We start from the raw sequence: 18,064 nt of genomic DNA, 5'->3' as shown, positions 1-18,064 counted from the left end.
AAATCCAATTGTATTCGTGTAAATGGACCTCCCTACCGTCCTATGGTTCCCAAACTCATAATTGTTTTCCTGTTTGGATTAAATTGTTCAGAAAAGGGGGTGGTGATGAACAGAGTGTCTGAATTAAGCAGACCACTCTTACCCAGTCCAAAGATCAGGGCTTGATCCATCACCATTTTTAGCTCACTGCACCATCCCAGCTCAGAACCTGGCTACATGCAAATTAGTCTGACCCTGGCCCATTGCATCATGGGAACAGGGCAGACCAAACTACCAAGCCAATTCTTATACTGGGAAGGAAACAAGCTTCCGGGGACCGGTTTCTGGCATTTCAGCCGTCTTCGGCCCGGCTTGCTTGAATCCTGATGGTGCAGTGAGCAAGGGACTCACATCTGAGTATACCCTTCCACGCTTATGGTGGACAAAAACGATTCAGAAAAGGGGGTGGTGATGAACAGAGTGTCTGAATTAAGCAGACCACTCTTACCCAGTCCAAAGATCAGGGCTTGATCCATCACCATTTTTTAGCTCACTGCACCATCCCAGCTCAGAACCTGGCTACATGCAAATTAGTCTGACCCTGGCCCAGTTCATCATGGGAACAGGGCAGACCAAACTACCAAGCCAATTCTTATACTGGGAAGGAAACAAGCTTCCGGGGACTGGTTTCTGGCATTTCAGCCGTCTTCGGCCCGGCTTGCTTGAATCCTGATGGTGCAGTGAGCAAGGGACTCACATCTGAGTATACCCTTCCACGCTTATGGTGGACAAAAACGATTCAGAAAAGGGGGTGGTGATGAACAGAGTGTCTGAATTAAGCAGACCACTCTTAGCCAGTCCAAAGATCAGGGCTTGATCCATCCCCATTTTTTGGACTGGGTAAGAGTGGTCTGCTTAATTCAGACACTCTGTTCATCACCACCCCCTTTTCTGAATCGATTTTGGCCACTATAGGTGTGGCAGGGTATACTCAGACATGAGTCCCTTTCTCACTGCACCATCAGGATTCATGCAAGCCAGGCCGAAGACGGCTGAAATGCCAGAAACCGGTCCCCGGTAGCTTGCCTCCTTTCTGGTGAAGAATTGGCTTGGTAGTTTAGTCTGCCCTGTTCCCATGATGCACTGGGCCAGGGACAGACTGATTTGCATATAGCCAGGTTCTGAGCTGGGATGGTGCAGTGAGATAAATAACGGTGATGGATCAAGCCCTGATCTTTGGACTGGGTGAGAGTGGTCTGCTTAATTCAGACACTCTGTTCATCACCACCCCCTTTTCTGACTCGATTTTGGCCACTATAGGTGTGGCAGGGTATACTCAGACATGAGTCCCTTTCTCACTGCACCATCAGGATTCAAGCAAGCCGGGCCGAAGACGGCTGAAATGACAGAAACCGGTCCCCGGTAGCTTGCCTCCTTTCTGGTGAAGAATTGGCTTGGTAGTTTAGTCTGCCCTGTTCCCATGATGCACTGGGCCAGGGACAGACTGATTTGCATATAGCCAGGTTCTGAGCTGGGATGGTGCAGTGAGATAAATAACGGTGATGGATCAAGCCCTGATCTTTGGACTGGGTAAGAGTGGTCTGCTTAATTCAGACACTCTGTTCATCACCACCCCCTTTTCTGAATCGATTTTGGCCACTATAGGTGTGGCAGGGTATACTCAGACATGAGTCCCTTTCTCACTGCACCATCAGGATTCAAGCAAGCTGGGCCGAAGACGTCTGAAATGCCAGAAACCGGTCCCCGGTAGCTTGCCTCCTTTCTGGTGAAGAATTGGCTTGGTAATTTAGTCTGCCCTGTTCCCATGATGCACTGGGCCAGGGACAGACTGATAAATAACGGTGATGGATCAATTCCTGATCTTTGGACTGGGTAAGAGTGGTCTGCTTAATTCAGACACTCTGTTCATCACCACCCCCTTTTCTGAATCGATTTTGGCCACTATAGGTGTGGCAGGGTATACTCAGACATGAGTCCCTTTCTCACTGCACCATCAGGTTTCAAGCAAGCCGGGCCGAAGACGGCTGAAATGCCAGAAACCGGTCCCCGGTAGCTTGCCTCCTTTCTGGTGAAGAATTGGCTTGGTAGTTTAGTCTGCCCTGTTCCCATGATGCACTGGGCCAGGGACAGACTGATTTGCATATAGCCAGGTTCTGAGCTGGGATGGTGCAGTGAGATAAATAACGGTGATGGATCAAGCCCTGATCTTTGGACTGGGTAAGAGTGGTCTGCTTAATTCAGACACTCTGTTTATCACCACCCCCTTTTCTGAATCGATTTTGGCCACTATAGGTGTGGCAGGGTATACTCAGACATGAGTCCCTTTCTCACTGCACCATCAGGATTCAAGCAAGCCGGGCCGAAGACGGCTGAAATGCCAGAAACCGGTCCCCGGTAGCTTGCCTCCTTTCTGGTGAAGAATTGGCTTGGTAGTTTAGTCTGCCCTGTTCCCATGATGCACTGGGCCAGGGACAGACTGATTTGCATATAGCCAGGTTCTGAGCTGGGATGGTGCAGTGAGATAAATAACGGTGATGGATCAAGCCCTGATCTTTGGACTGGGTAAGAGTGGTCTGTTTAATTCAGACACTCTGTTCATCACCACCCCCTTTTCTGAATGGATTAAATTGTTGGCAGAATAAACATCTTTGGCACAGACTCTCAGCTATCATCCTAAACTTGGGATTATACCATGTCTGTCTGAACAAGCGAAGCATGGCATCTCTTCCAACGTGTGCTTGACCATGGTACATTCGGGCCATATTTGAGATCATGCTATCAGGCGTTACTGGTCTTACATCTTTGTAAACCCAGATTTCATCTTCCTCTCTTTGTCTGCACCCTGCTTTTAACCAGACATTTTTCGCTTCCTCATCAGCTTCTTCCTGCATTTGCCTTACTTCCTGCCATGTCTCAACTACAGTTGTTAGCATTAAAGGACTTGGAACATGCTCCTTCTCCCGTTCCTTATTAATTGATCCAAGATTTCTGGCACAGTATTTAGCAATTGAGTCTACATACCTGTTACCTCGGGTGATATAGTCATCCCTCTTTTTGTGTGCTGCACATTTTAGCACAGCCAATTTGACTGGCAGCTGGATGGCATCCAGCAACATTCGTACAAATTCAGCATTTCATATGGGTGTTCCTGCAGGAGTCATATAACCTCTTTGGGACCACAGTTGTCCATAATCATGAACAACTCCAAAATCATACTGACTATCAGTCACTATGGTCACTTTGATTTCTTTTCACAACTCACATGCTCGAACCAGGGCAATCAACTCTGCTATTTGAGCAGATCGAATTTCTTTCAAACAAGAAGCTTCCAATACATCTGCCACGGTACAGACAGCGTATGCTGCACTCAAAGCACCCTCATCTGTTCTCAAATAGGAACCATCTACGAACATCACATAGTATGATTCAGGCAATGGCTCATCTCTGATGTCTGCTCTTGGTTTTGTACAGTATTCAAGAACATCCAAGCATTTGTGATCAACTTCATTTCTCACTTCTTTTTCCATTGTGTCAGGCAGTAACGTGGAAAGGTTCACATTTACACATCTAGATATGGTCAAATTTTCTGCTCCTAAATCTACCTTTTCATAGTTGGTCATCCTGTTGTTGGTCAAATACTGTGTCTTAGTTCTAGTGAGGAGAATCTCCACAGAGTGAGGTACATACACTCTTACAGGGGTAGTCCATAAAGAACCTGGTTGATACGGTGGTGGTCTTCTACTTAATATTTCCTCTAGTACAGCATCCTCTGATTCACTTTCACCATAACTCTGATTCCCTGTTTCTATATTCTTTCTTTTCTCTGTACATTACCGCCCTTCATACTCATCCACTAATCTGACCGGATACATACCATCACACATATTAGCATCTCTCCATCTACGCATTCTACTCTCATGTGTTTCTCCCCAAAGATTTCTAAATCTTTCTCTGGGTCTGATATGTCTTGACAATCTTTCACTTTCCAATTCATGCATCTCATCTTCCCATTCAGCTAGGGCTTCAAATTGAGTCGGTCTAGGTCTTGGGTCAAGATTCATCATTTTATCTCTTAAATTTCTCAAAATTGGCACATCAAATGATCCTCCTTCTGGGAATGGCAATACACCATATTTTCTAGTATACCTTGCCCAATTCTCTAACCAAACACACGTATGGTAACCATATTTTGACAACATGTAAGAAGCAGGCGTTTTTGGTGGAGGAATTACTTTTCCCTCTCTTGTCACAATTTCCTTATCTTTTACAAATACATTCTTTAATTTCTTAAACCATGAAGGTTTCTTCTTTTCTTCTTTGTAATAGTAAGACATTTCTTTTCCCGGTAAATTCCCTGTCGTTCCCTATTGCTGTTCCGTAACACCAACCTATCACAGCGCGGTTCACACTAACACACCAATTAGAACAAGATACGTTTTCTTAGTGCTTAACCAATCACTTTGCTGCTTTTCTGTGATGAACCTATCAGCTCCTACTCTGTCTAGGTCACGAGGACCAATCCCAGTGTGACACTTTTGACGTCCCCAACTCTCCGGCTTCTGCAGCACCGACTGACCCCTCCTTTAATAGGATTTTTTCCAAGAAGCCCTATTTACAAGATATTTTACAAAATCAGTTAGTGACTAACACAAAACAATTCCACTAATCTGTTTCGCTAAAATAAAGTGATAGATTTTCAATCGCTCAAGTATCCCACAATTGGAGTAGACGACGCTTATCTCCACAGGATTACCCTTCTATCAGGCAATAACGAACCCGTTTCTCCAGGAAAAACACATACAGAGAACTTTTTCACCTCCTTAGAGTCTAACCCAGAGTTTCACAAGAACGCATATTGCTATTTCATTTACACACGTTCATACGGAAATCCCTATTCATACATACTATAATTCTGTATTTCCAGGAGGAAGCGCTTACCTCTAGCCCACCGCAGAATTTCTCTATCGTTAGTAAAGTAGGCGCAACTCCTTTACCCTTCTTTCGAGCTCAGGTTAAGTCCTACTACTCTCCCAGCAGTAAGTTTTAAGACAGAATACGCAATGATCCCTATACTTGAAGGCTAAGATTTCATAGCCTCCCCTCACTATACATTTATCCTTTCTCACCTAAGATCCCTAAACTTGTGATGTGCGACAACAACAATTGTGATATGCGCAAATACAACCATAGTATACGTCGATACTACCCTTTGAAACAGACTAATGCACTGTGCAACTTCACTTGCCACACTTCCTCTGTCTGCAGACAGAGTAACTTCACGCCACACTCGGAAGCTTTTCCAGGAATACATATGACGCAAAACGAACTTAACTGATGTTAGTCATAATTCTGTACATCAAAATAAAACTCTTTTGAAATACTTTATACATAATCTTAGCTAATAATATAGCAACCAATGCTCTACTACCAAGTTAATATTACTGATGCAGCGCTTCTCCAGAAATAATTTCAAAAGGCATGTCAGCTCTCCCTGATAATTTCTAACATACTATCAAACAGTGGTGCCCATATCACTGCGAATCACTCCTAAACACTTACACCTTACTCCAAGGATCGGTGAAATTCAAAGGAAAAGCTGCTGTATCCTAGTGGAGTGCCTAAAACTAAATTACATATTTATACTATTTACACCTGCAGTTTAGATGTATTTACCATGGTTTCATAAAATACAATAATTTTATTAGACACACCACCATTGAGATCGATAGATCTGCTAGTAAGAAAATTAGGCGTAGGAAAACTCAAGACCAGCTTGATTCTCTATTTATCTAATTTTTATTAATAGCAAATTCCGCATGTCTAAAATTATTCACTTTTATTTATTTTATTTCAGAAAATTCGACATTTAAATATAAAGATTCAGATTAAGGCCAGTTAAATCATTTATTTAAGGAAATTCAAGAATAGACCTTTTCATTATTTTAATAGATCAGATATTAGCAAAAGACAGATAGTTCCCAAACATGTACCTATTCTCCTAACATCCCTATCTAGACTCTCAGATAAAGTGCATTTCCCTGTTAAAAGAAAAACAGAGTTAAGCAGAATTTTTACGTCTCAGGAAAAGTCAGCAATCTGGCAGCATCTCGAGAGGAAATTGAAGCAAGCTATCCCCTTCAGTAAAATCAGCACTTTTTATACCCTTTTTACTAGCTCTATCTAACTAAAAGTGTATCTTTTGATTTAAATGTGAGTTCTGATTGGACAATTTTGGGGTGGATGAGCATCAACTCGTCATCGAAATACAAGTTACCTTCTTCTGCAATTTTTCTAATGGGCCTATTGTTTTATTAAATGTCCAGCCTAGTCCGGTTCTCTATTTGCAAACTTATGCATGTTTCCCACGTTCTGTACCACTGTGGTCATCACTTGGCAGCCATCTGCACTTCCAGTACAAATTGACCTTGAACTTTTATTCAGTCCAGGCTCAAGCTGTTTGCATTCAGTTCTCACACATGCGCAGTTCGTTTGTGGCCACAATAATCGAGTGACTCCATTTTCTCTTAGGCCTTACGACTCAGCAATGGGAACTATCATAGAAACAAACACAAATGAACATTAATTTAAATCGATTATCCCTTCTGTTTACCTCCCCCTTACTAAGGTTTTTATTTACCTAGCAAATAGCTACATTTAAGCGCAATATACTTACTTTATTTTCATCTTTTTACACAAAGACACATAAACAAAAGCACGTTTTTGCCGTATTCCATTAATTTAAAGCTGCATATTAGTTTAGGACATAACAAAATCACATAATTAGTTGATTATGTTTGCAACACAAGCAAGATTAATTTCCCACGTGTATTTGTGTAGGTGCATTTCTTATTCTACGTTGGTTATACATGCACACCGTTTCATTAATACAAGTTACTGTTATTGGAGTATGATTTCACAAGGGGTACACAAAATTTTGTTTCACCACCTTGCTCCGTCAGCTTCACCTCTTTCACCTCTTTCACCTCTTTCACCTGAAATCACCTGACATCGGCAGGCATCTTCTCTTCACCATCCTGGTCACTGGCTGGTGACCCAGACTCTGTCTCCTCTGCTTTCAGGTTCTTCACATCTCCGATCCACCCTTGGATCCACCCGGACACTTTTCCTCTGGTCGCCTGCAGCATTTCTTTGCAGCTCTCCATTGGAATCGACGACGAAACCCGACACCAAAAGACACCTATGCAACCGGCTTCCCTGGGTGAGGTAACACGAGTACTACGGTGCTCCCGTGGGTCTTGACCCTTGAAGTGTCCTAGTCTAAAAGGGTTCCATCGTAGTTCACCTAGAAGTGCCCTTAATCTTTAAAATTGTAACTTGTTCGTTCTCCATAGAAAGTCAATGGTGATCCGCGGCTGTGTTAAGGCACTGCACGCGTCCCCCGTGGGCCTCCTGCATTCTAACCTTAGGTGGTTATAGGTTGCCCCAGCGGTTCTACAGGCCCTAGGCCTGCTTTCTAAATCTCTAACTCTCACGTGGTTCTTATACCACTATTTTAGTATATGGTTTGTGAGGCCCCTAGAGCATAACGTATACTGTGCAACTTATCGTATGCTAATTAAGTTCCTTGTATTGTACTTTTACCTCTGACCTCATAAAGAGTCCAGAGGGGTTGTGTTTAGAATATATATATATATATATATATATATATATATATATATATATATATATATATATATATATATCCAACAAACAGGAACCACACTTTGAAGGAGACCACAGAACGTGAAGGATACGCTCTTTATTTTGCAATATGGCAGCTTGCTGGCAAAAGTCTTGTTCAGGATGGCTAATTCACCACATAACAGCCGGACGCGTTTCAGGATGCAAATTCCCTTCCTCAGCGGCGTGATTATCAGCACGAATGCAGGCGCTGGAACGCCACACTAAATATCCTCATCCCAACCTGGTAGGCGTGGCCTTCACTGTGGCCTTGTGGGATGCGTAGTGCGCGTTAATGTTACCCCAGTGGGTGCGCTGACAGTCAATGCAAATTAATCCAAAGTCTTTGATATTGCCGTCCTTGTAGATTCCTGCCCCGCTTTACAGTTGCCATAAAGAGCTCAAAGCAAGCACTTCCCTGTAAAGCGCCAGCATCAGTCTTTCTCCCCAATTCCGACATCAGTGTGATGTTCGAAGCGAGACCGCCACCGGCGGCGAGCCTCCTTCACGACTCGGGCAAGCCGTTACAAATACAACAAACAGGAACCACACTTTGAAGGAGACCACAGAAAGTGAAGGATACGCTCTTTATTTTGCAATATGACCGCTTGCTGGCAAAAGTCTTGTTCAGGATGGCTAATTCACCACATAACAGCTGGACGCGTTTCAGGATGCAAATTCTCTTCCTCAGCGGCGTGATTATCAGCACGAATGCAGGCGCTGGAACGCCACACTAAATATCCTCATCCCAACCTGGTAGGCGTGGCCTTCACTGTGGCCTTGTGGGATGCGTAGTGCGCGTTAATGTTACCCCAGTGGGTGCGCTGACAGTCAATTCAAATTAATCCAAAGTCTTTGATATTGCCGTCCTTGTAGATGCCTGCCCCGCTTTACAGTTGCCATAAAGAGCTCAAAGCAAGCGCTTCCCTGTAAAGCGCCAGCATCAGTCTTTCTCCCCAATTCCGACATCAGTGTGTTGTTCGAAGTGGAACCGCCACCGGCGGCGGGTCTCCTTCACGACTCGGGCAAGCCGTTATAAATCCAACAAACAGGAACCACACTTTGAAGATAAACATACAGTGTTTTCTGCAGGCTGCAAATCAGAGATGTGGTCCAGAGATGTGGTTTTGCAGTGACCACATCTCTGATTCGCAGCCTGCAGAAAACACTGTATGTTTACTTGTATTCTGTATTCACCATTCCAAAATGTCAGCCGTTTCTGATTGCGGCAGTTGCCCCTCGTTTATTTTCACTATATTTCAATGATTGTCTTTATTAACTTATGCACTAACACACACTCACTTACGTGATCAAGGCTTGTTACAAGCCGAAACATGTTGTAGGTGTGAATAAACACCCTTGGAGATTCCAATTGGCGTTTTCCTGAGAGCGTGAACATTGCCGTTTGTTGGAAAATATATATATATATATTCTCACAAAAACGATCCTTTCATGCAAGAGAGCGCTCCACAGTGTGTGCTCGGCCCAAAGGCTGGATCAAAGCCCGAATTTCAATTTAGAACACAAGGAGGGCGGCACAACCGGATACTTTTTAAGAAGCCTTTATTAGCACTTCACAACACTCCACCGACGCATTTCAGCCTCACAGCTTTTCTCACGGTCAGCAAGTCCTTTTTTGCTTTTCATTTATATACTGCCCCATTTTAGCCTCTAAGTGGCATTATGGGATACGTAGTTTATAAAGCAAACATTAAAAGAAACAATTATAACAGACAAAGGACTGGTGTGTTCTGATTGTTCAAGTATAGTACTATGCGTCCAAAGTTAGTTCCACTTGGGGCATATATTATGAAGTGTTTTTACTGAGTCTTTGTTCAGAAGTATCGGGTTTAGTACCCTTTTACATTAATCGATGTTACCTGAGTTCATATTTACTCCAGATGTATGTGGAGATCTTCTCCAAAATTCATGCCTCTGGGATGTTTTGTTCGGAATCGAACAATGAAACGTGATTCCATCTGTCGAAGAAGACGGACAGTGTCCCTCCTCTATCCAGTTTGGTCAGCATTTTTAGTCCATAGAAGTTCATAGATCGCCAATCCCCATTTTGACAGGTGCTTAGGTGTTTCGCTGTAGCATACAACATGTTTGCATTCTTTACAGCCCGGATGTGCTCCAGTATTCTTTTCTTTAACATGTACGTAGTGGATCCTATGTACTTCATTCCACATTTGCATTCGATGACATACACCACGTTTTTGGATGTGCATGTGATGTACTGTTTGGCATGTATTTTCAATCTGGTTCAGTTACACTCTTCATTCTTTTGCCTATCTTACATGCTTTGCATGAGGTACATGGTTTAAAACCTACATTTTGTTCTGTCCACCATTTGGGTTGTTGTTTGATCTGAAAGTGGCTTTTGACTAGTAGGTCTTGAAGAGATGTGTTTTTTCTGTACGTGATGGAAGGATGTTTGCCAGCTAGTGGCCCTATATCTGGATCACTGGTTATTAGGTGCCAATACTTTTTCATTTCTTTTGCTATTAACCCACTTTCCTTGTTATATGTGGTTATGAATCTTGGTGGATCTTTGTCTTGTGGGGGTTTTGGCTTCTCAATCAAAGTCTCTGCTCTGCTGATCTTATCCACCTTCTTTTTACAGTCTTTTAGCACATAGTCCTTATATCCTCTTGACTGGAATCTTGTTTTGCTTTCGAGTATTTTATTTTCGGCATCTTCTGGTTTCGAACAGTTTCTTTTTAATCGTACAAATTCTCCATATGGGATGCTTTTTAGTAGAGCTTTCGGGTGGAAACTGGTGCCGTGAAGTACACTATTTGTAGCAGTTTTTTTACGGAACAGTGTGGTTTCCAATTTGCCCTCCGAGATATAGACCTTAGTATCTAGAAAGTCTATTTCTTTCATATTTGTTGAGCACGTGAATTGGAGTCCAACCTCATTGTGATTCAGTGTGGCAAAGAATTTCTGGAATTGATCATTCGTACCATTCCATATTAGAAAGAGGTTGTCAATATATCTGACCCAAAGAATTATTCGATCTAATTCTTCCTGGTTGGTGTTGTTCCATGCTATAGTCTTTTCCCACCATCCCATGGTGATGTTAGCGTAATTGGGAGAAAAAGATATCCCCATGGCAGTGCCACATTCTTGTTTGTACAGGCCATTATTAAAAAGAAACACATTGTTCGTTAGACACAATTCTATCATTTTTAGAAGCATTGATGTGTGGTCCATTTCCTTGATGCTTCGTTGTTGCAAAAAATGTTTGCACGCTTTCAAGCCTACTTCGTGTCTTATTGATGTGTAGAGTGACACAACATCGATTGTCACTAGAAGATAGCCTGGATTCCATGACATATCCATTAGGATCTTGTATCAAAGAGGGGGAACAGAAACGGACAATTTTTAACGGGGTCCAATGTACGTGTCCTATAAAGTAATAAGCAACAGCAAAAGTACAGAGTTCCCCGGAGAAAGTCAACTAAATGACTAAAACTAACCTCTCTCTCATTGAGTTTAACAGGAAAAGTGAATGTTGTGAACCCTTTGCGGAATTAAGGATACCTCACACAAGTCACCGGTTGAACGACTTTTGTCATCCCACCCGATGATCGTCCAGCGTCATCATCGGTATCCTGCCCCTGCGACAGGCTGGCGGTGCAATGCCCGTCGGGCAGCACAGGATGCTGCACTTTGGCGGAGTTCTTTTATTCCTTTGCCAATGGGTGTGTGAGTGTGAGGGGCCTAAAAAAGTGCAATAGTGAGCGTGAGTGTAGTTTAAAAAAAGTCAGTAGAGTCCATTGGGCGAAATTTTAATAGCATGGCTCACTGCTTTATTAAAAGGAAAGTTAAGGGGTATTGAGGCGAGACGGTTTAGGTAATCAAGCCTCATTCAACCCTTAGTGAAAGTGTGGTCGACATGTTTCTTGCCTCTAAGGCAATTCATCAGGACCATAGGTGCTCATATAATTGCTGTCGATCCCACAGTGATTAGAGGAATCGAGTATACGACCTGGTGTGTGTCGTAGGATCAACCCTTCATTGAGGCTCTCCCTGAAATCGCAGTCCCCGGTCGGAGATCCCACAGGCTGACCTGGTGGGGCCAGAACTATATGTAGAACACCTTGTTAGTTGCTGGCAGAAGGCATCTAGTCACCTACCCCACCCACGTCGGTATGATCGCAGGACAGCTACTTATTTGTTGTTGTAAAGCTTTATTTCGACATTTTTGTCTTGAAGCCATAAAACATTTATAAAATACATTCACTTACAGAAAAGGAAAAATCATGATCACTAGAAAGTACAATAACTACATCTATAGTACACAAAAGGCAGTATCATCAAGGGATATATACAGTGTAAGTGGAAATTTATTACTAATTCATTGTAAATATTTGCTTACAAAATACAATTTAGTAGTCAATTACAGAGCCAAATTTAAAAACATATCTACATTATATAAATAATTTAAAAAGCCAGGAAATTAAAAACATATTTTTACTTATTTGTACGTTTTTGGAAGTTCTTTTTTTAAAAAGTTCCTTATAGGAATCAGGACTGCGGGGTATCAATCCCTATGTTTTAACCCCAAGTTTATTCCTAATCAAGCAGACACTAAGGAGGTACCTACTGACTCCAAAAGCTACCAACTGAGAAGTTGTAGATTTAAGTATCCTCTCTGCCTCTTTGTAAGATCTTATACCTACATTTTTACAAAGTGGTTTGATCCATTTCATACGTGGGTATTTGTATACCGGACAGAAGAAGAGAATATGGGCCTCATCTTCTTTATGTTTGAGGTCACACAATTTACAAATATACAACTCATTACCCGTACTTGGTCCCCATCTACAGGTATTTGCATTTATTTGTAGGACACCATATCTATATTGTAAATATACAGTTTTAGCCAATGGTGGCTCAATTTCGTCCATAAACTGCTCAAACATGGGTATATCCTTAAATTGCAAAAACCTCAGAGTTAAGGAACCGATACCACAATCATGTAGATATTCATTATTAACATAAGACCAAAAAGCAGCTTTTGCATGCTCTTTACAATTAATTGTCAGTGCCAGTCACTGCCAGTGGGTTATTCCAAAAGTGTGATAGTCCTATTTTGGTGAACCAAGTTGATATGTGTCTCAACCATTTGATTGAATTAAATATATCCAGTTCCATGATTTCCAGTAATCCAAGTCTATAGTCAACGAGTTCCGGGGTAGACCATAATCTTACCCAATAGAGCAATGGCCTTAAGCAACATAATAGATCTGTACATTTTACATTAATATCCAGATAAACAGGCATTAATTGCGTTCTTAAGGGTAATCTCAACAAGCGCCTAAAGAACGCATTTTCATCAATATCAAAGATCTTATTTGAGTGTGGTCCCCTTATCTCTACCCCGTATAGGGCTGCGGATTGAGCTTTAGCTTTAAATACTTCCATCACCGGAGTTATGGCTTTGGAAGCACTCCCTCCATGAATTTTTAAGATAGGTAGGGAACTATGTTTATATGTCAGCCTGCTTTTTTCCAATTGGTTCTTCCAGGATAATTTACTATCTAGCCTAATGCCCAGGTAGTCAAAGGACTCCACATACTCTAATTTTGTGTTTTTTAGGACTAGATTCTTCTTAAAAGTTTTTGGAGGATTAATGGCCATATACTTAGTTTTTGATGAATTAATTTCTAACCCCTTTGTTTCGCAATAACTATAGAATTGATTTACTAAATTTTGTAGGGGTTTGGGATATTAGGATGGTGTCATCGGCAAATAACAATGCTGTAATTGCCTCATTGTCCAGTTTCGGGGAGTCGTGGTTACATTGTGCCAGGTAGGGTGGGATGTCATTCACAAATAAGGAAAAGAGGGTGGGGGCCAGCACGCACCCTTGTCGTACCCCCCTTTTTACTGGTATAGCCTTAGTCAGTTCGCCATTTCTTCCCCACCTTACTTTGGCAAAATTGTCTGTATGTAGCTTTATGAGGATTGTTAACAATTCACCCGGAACACCCATTTTCCTCAAAGTGTCCCGAAGAAGGGAGCATGGGACAAGATCGAACGCCGCGCTTAGATCCATAAATGCTACGTAAAGGCTACCCTTCTTTATTTGTACATATTTCCAAAAGATGCACATGAACCTGTACACCTGGTCAACAGTACTTGTCTTGACTCTAAACCCCGCTTGATATTTGGAGAGGATTTTAGATTCCTCCATCCAATCTAAAAGTCGGTTTAAAATATGCCTGGCACAAATTTTCTATAAAATGTCGATTAAACTAATCGGTCTGTAATTGGCTGGATTATAACGGTCCCCTTTTTTAAAAATAGTAACTATTTCCGCCCCCTTCCACGCCTCGGGGATTGGAGTCCCTGCCAGTATCGAATTACACAAAAAATTTATATATGGGCACCACACTTCAGTGTTGTGGGTAAATAAGTCCCCATCAGGGCCTGGTGCCTTACCCGCCTTAGTGGCGTTTATTGCACATAGGGTCTCCTCTTCACTGAATTGGGGTAAGCTAGTACACAAGGACGGAAGAATTCCTTGTTCGTTAGGACCCAAACACGCATCTTCCGAGTCATATAACTTAAGGAAATGGTCGTACCATATTGTCTCATCAAGGTAAAAATCCATATTGGAGCGACCTATTCTGTTATTTTTTGATATCAGACTCCAGAAGGTGCTTTGGTCATGCTTCCTAGCTGCATTTAGGAGATCTTCCCAGACCGAGTTGTCCCATTCTTTTTTTGCCCGGGAGAGAGATTTTTTGTACTCTTGTCTACACTCTCTTATCATCCTCTGATCCTTGGACTTAACAGCTTTGATTAAATTACCTTTCGCTAGTCGACACTGTTTATTATACCATGGGGTTTCTAATTCGAGTTGCCTACTTATGTTGCTTTTATCATTACTACATGTTTTACTCAAAAGGGGGATTAATGATTCTACCATATGGTAGTGCATGTTGAGGACTTCCTGGGAGTCCAGACACAAATTATTATATAGGGAGATTGTGTCTGAAAAGGTATTATAAATACCAGCCATTGTCTCTTTTTTCACTAGAATGTGTGGCCACTTAACAGCTCTTCTATTGTTGGAGACCTCAACCTCGCCCGCCTCCCTTGTAGGCTCTATTTCGGCAAACGGTTCCAAAAATAAATTAGAATGTAACCCCATTTGTGATGGAAAGTGGTCGCTTTCGGGCCTATTCTCAACTCCGAAGTCCAACAGTAAGTGCCACAAGTTAGTGGTAACCAGCATAAAATCAATAAGTGATTTAGAGATCCCTTTACTGTATGTGTAATTTGCAGGTTTGTCGGAATCAAGTCGACCGTTACAGGCTCTTAAATCATTGAACACAACTAGTTCAAAGATCTGTATAGCTGCCACCGAACTTTTGACTGTTTTCACACTATCTAGTGTGGGGATACCATGGGCCCTGTCTTCGTTTTCTAGTAGGTTTTCAAGCCCCAGTACAGGTTTGAATTGACAGTTGAAATCCCCACCTATTATAACTTGAAGATTTGGTTCTAGTGTGTCCAAGTACGAACTCAACTGCTCTACAATCATGGATTCCTTATTATGCGGGTTGGGCCTGTTGTAAATATTTATAATGTACACGACCCCCATTTCCTTCGTAGTCACTTTTACCCCAAGCAGATCATTAGAACAGAGACAAAGAGGCAAGACAACAACATTCAGGGTTATTCTTATCCAAATTATTAAACCCCCTGACGGTCTACCTCTTATGGACGGGATTGCCCCACAATGAAAAGCCTTGTACCCAAGTCTGTGGATCATGTCAATTGCCCAGGTTTCTTGTAAAAGTATGATATCATGCTCTTCCATGAAAGAACTCCAAATACTATCACAGAGATTTCTCGTTACCCCTGCAATATTCCATGACAAAATTTTTACCTCTCGCATCGTTTTACATTGTACTGAGCTACTAGGGGAGTCATTCGTGGCCATATATACATTTGGTATTTCCCCCCTCGTTGGTCCAACCAAGAGCCCATTACTAATCACTAGCTCTTGGCCTACCATACATGCTGGTAATGGCACATTTTTATCCGAGACAGTAAACACATCTACAGATGCCCCCTTTAAGCATTCTCCAGCAATTCTAATAGATGGTAAATCAACCCTTTGGTTTTTGACTGTTTCAGTTTCGGGAGCCACTATACATGATCTAACACATCTGCCCAGTAAAGCTTCATTAAGCAGAGGAAAAGGGTTTTCCCCGACTCCGGACTCTCCTTCTTGTCAGCGGCCCCACCATGACCAGTTTGTGTACACACCCATATTCTGCAATGGCATTCCACCCCCTGGTGTTGGAGGATCAAAAAACGAATACCTACTACTCGTCATGACCTCGCGGGGTGGACCTCTATTGCTTGGTATTATTTGCTTTGGGTAAAAGTAACTAAGATCACAAGTTCCAATTCCTGAATCACCTCTCCGTTGATTTTGGCCATACACAAGGTGGGCTACTGAAGGGTCTTTAAAGTTCACCAGGATGCAATCCCCCCTTATATCCTTTGGTCTGGTGCCCAACCAATTAACTCTTCTAACGTGTATAACCTGGCAAATAATAGTATGGTGAAGAGGCCTGTTTTCTTTGAGCCAGTACAAGGTCTTGTTTTTAAGTTCATCATAGGACTCCTTCCTATCATGTTTCAAAGGAGGGACCCCAGTGAGGACTACCACGTATGGTTGGCACCCGGGTGGAAGATCAGCATATGGAACATATTTTGGCACTGATTGACCTATGTTACAATCGGGTACTGGTTCCTTGACGTTGGTAGTACAACTTGCGATGCAATTGGTGGTACCTGTCCCCTCATCAGTCTCAGTGCCCCTAGCGTTTCAGTGGTTGTAGACACTTTCTTGCCTGTTGGTGGATCCGGTTTCCCATTACGTGGCGCTGGTTTTGGGGGGGCAGCAGTTTGTATCTCTGCGTTATTTAGCGAAGCCCCAGAGGGGGCTGGTGGCAATCCCTCCTGTACAACAGTGCCTTTTTTCTGGGTCACAGCCTTCTCTTTACTTGGTTGTCGGGTTTGCTCGAGTGGATTTGTAGTTGTCGAGCTTGGTTCTCCCCTTGGTACGTCAGCCCCGATTTTTGTGTGCAATTTAACTAACGATTTTAGTGCAAAAAAGTTATCAAGTGAGACTTGTTCGAATTTGTCCAAGCGATCCGAGAGCCCTTTCAATCTTTCGATCACAGGTAGAATCAGGTTTGACATTAAATGTTGGATCTGATCCATCAAGGGTTTGTCTACAGATGGATCCTTTAAGCGGTTATCCTGGTCAGTATCAGGTTGGGAACTGTCTTGGACATTTAAATGTTCCACTTCTTGTCGGTCGCCTACTTTCTTGGTCTCAGACCCTATGGGTTTGCAAGGAACGCCCATAATCGCATGGTTTCTCCGTATTCTTTTAAAGGCTTTTGATCTATGGCCCTTGCGCGGAGTGACTAGTCTTTTCCTTTTTGATGCTACACAATTTGATTTTACCGGAGAGGCTAGTGATTGTTGTCATGTAGGTGCTTCGTGGATCATTATCATGGGCAGAGTGGGCGATTCTACTACTGGTGTAGCTGGGTGAATCGGCACTATAGCGGCACTACTTGGGCTCCTATTTACTACCTCCGGGTCGGGGAGAGTGTCAAGATTTCCATTACTTTCCCTGGATTCGATTGTACAGGGCTGCATATTGTCTGGTGTTGTGGTTAGCAGGGATTCTGCTGGGTTAGTGTTAATAGGAGATGTAACCCGTATCAGTGCTCCCAGAGAGGAGCGTTTATGGGCGAGATATTCCCGCGATAGTCTTCGCTCTGTTAGAATAATCTCCTTCTCCACGACAGAAACTGCCCTGGTTATAAACTGGTCCATAGTGCCTATTGTAGAGTTTCCCCCTCGCCTCGTACATCTTCCAGAGCGGGTTGACATGGGTGTGTAACTAGACATGAACTAATATCAGCAAATTACCCGGTCAGTGTATCTGATGAAATCTGCGTTTACCGTGATGTAGTGCTTAGGGGGGTGGCCCGTCCCGGCCCCTGCTGGCCCCGGACGGCCACAGACGGCCCGCCCTTTGCCTGGGCTTCACCCGGCGTCCCGCTTGCGTCCCACAAGGCGGTCCCTCACCAGATTACATAGGTGAGAGGGCGGATGTGGGCGGGGCACGCAGGGGGCGCTGACCGGATGTTGTTTGGTCACGCAGGGACTCCTGGGAGAGTGAGTCCCTGCCGCGCGACTCCCCTGCAGCCTCTCAGCTCCTCAGGTGGACAGCGAGCACGGGGTAAACAGGCAGCGTTGGTGGGCAGTCCTCCCACGCAGCGGCTCCCGCAAAGCGGGAGCGGCAAGAAGTGGCGCCGGTGCAGGTGAG

This window comes from Lissotriton vulgaris, chromosome 7 (genome assembly GCF_964263255.1).
Source record: "Lissotriton vulgaris chromosome 7, aLisVul1.2, whole genome shotgun sequence".
NCBI lineage: Eukaryota > Metazoa > Chordata > Amphibia > Caudata > Salamandridae > Lissotriton > Lissotriton vulgaris.
This window is presented reverse-complemented; position numbering follows the sequence as displayed.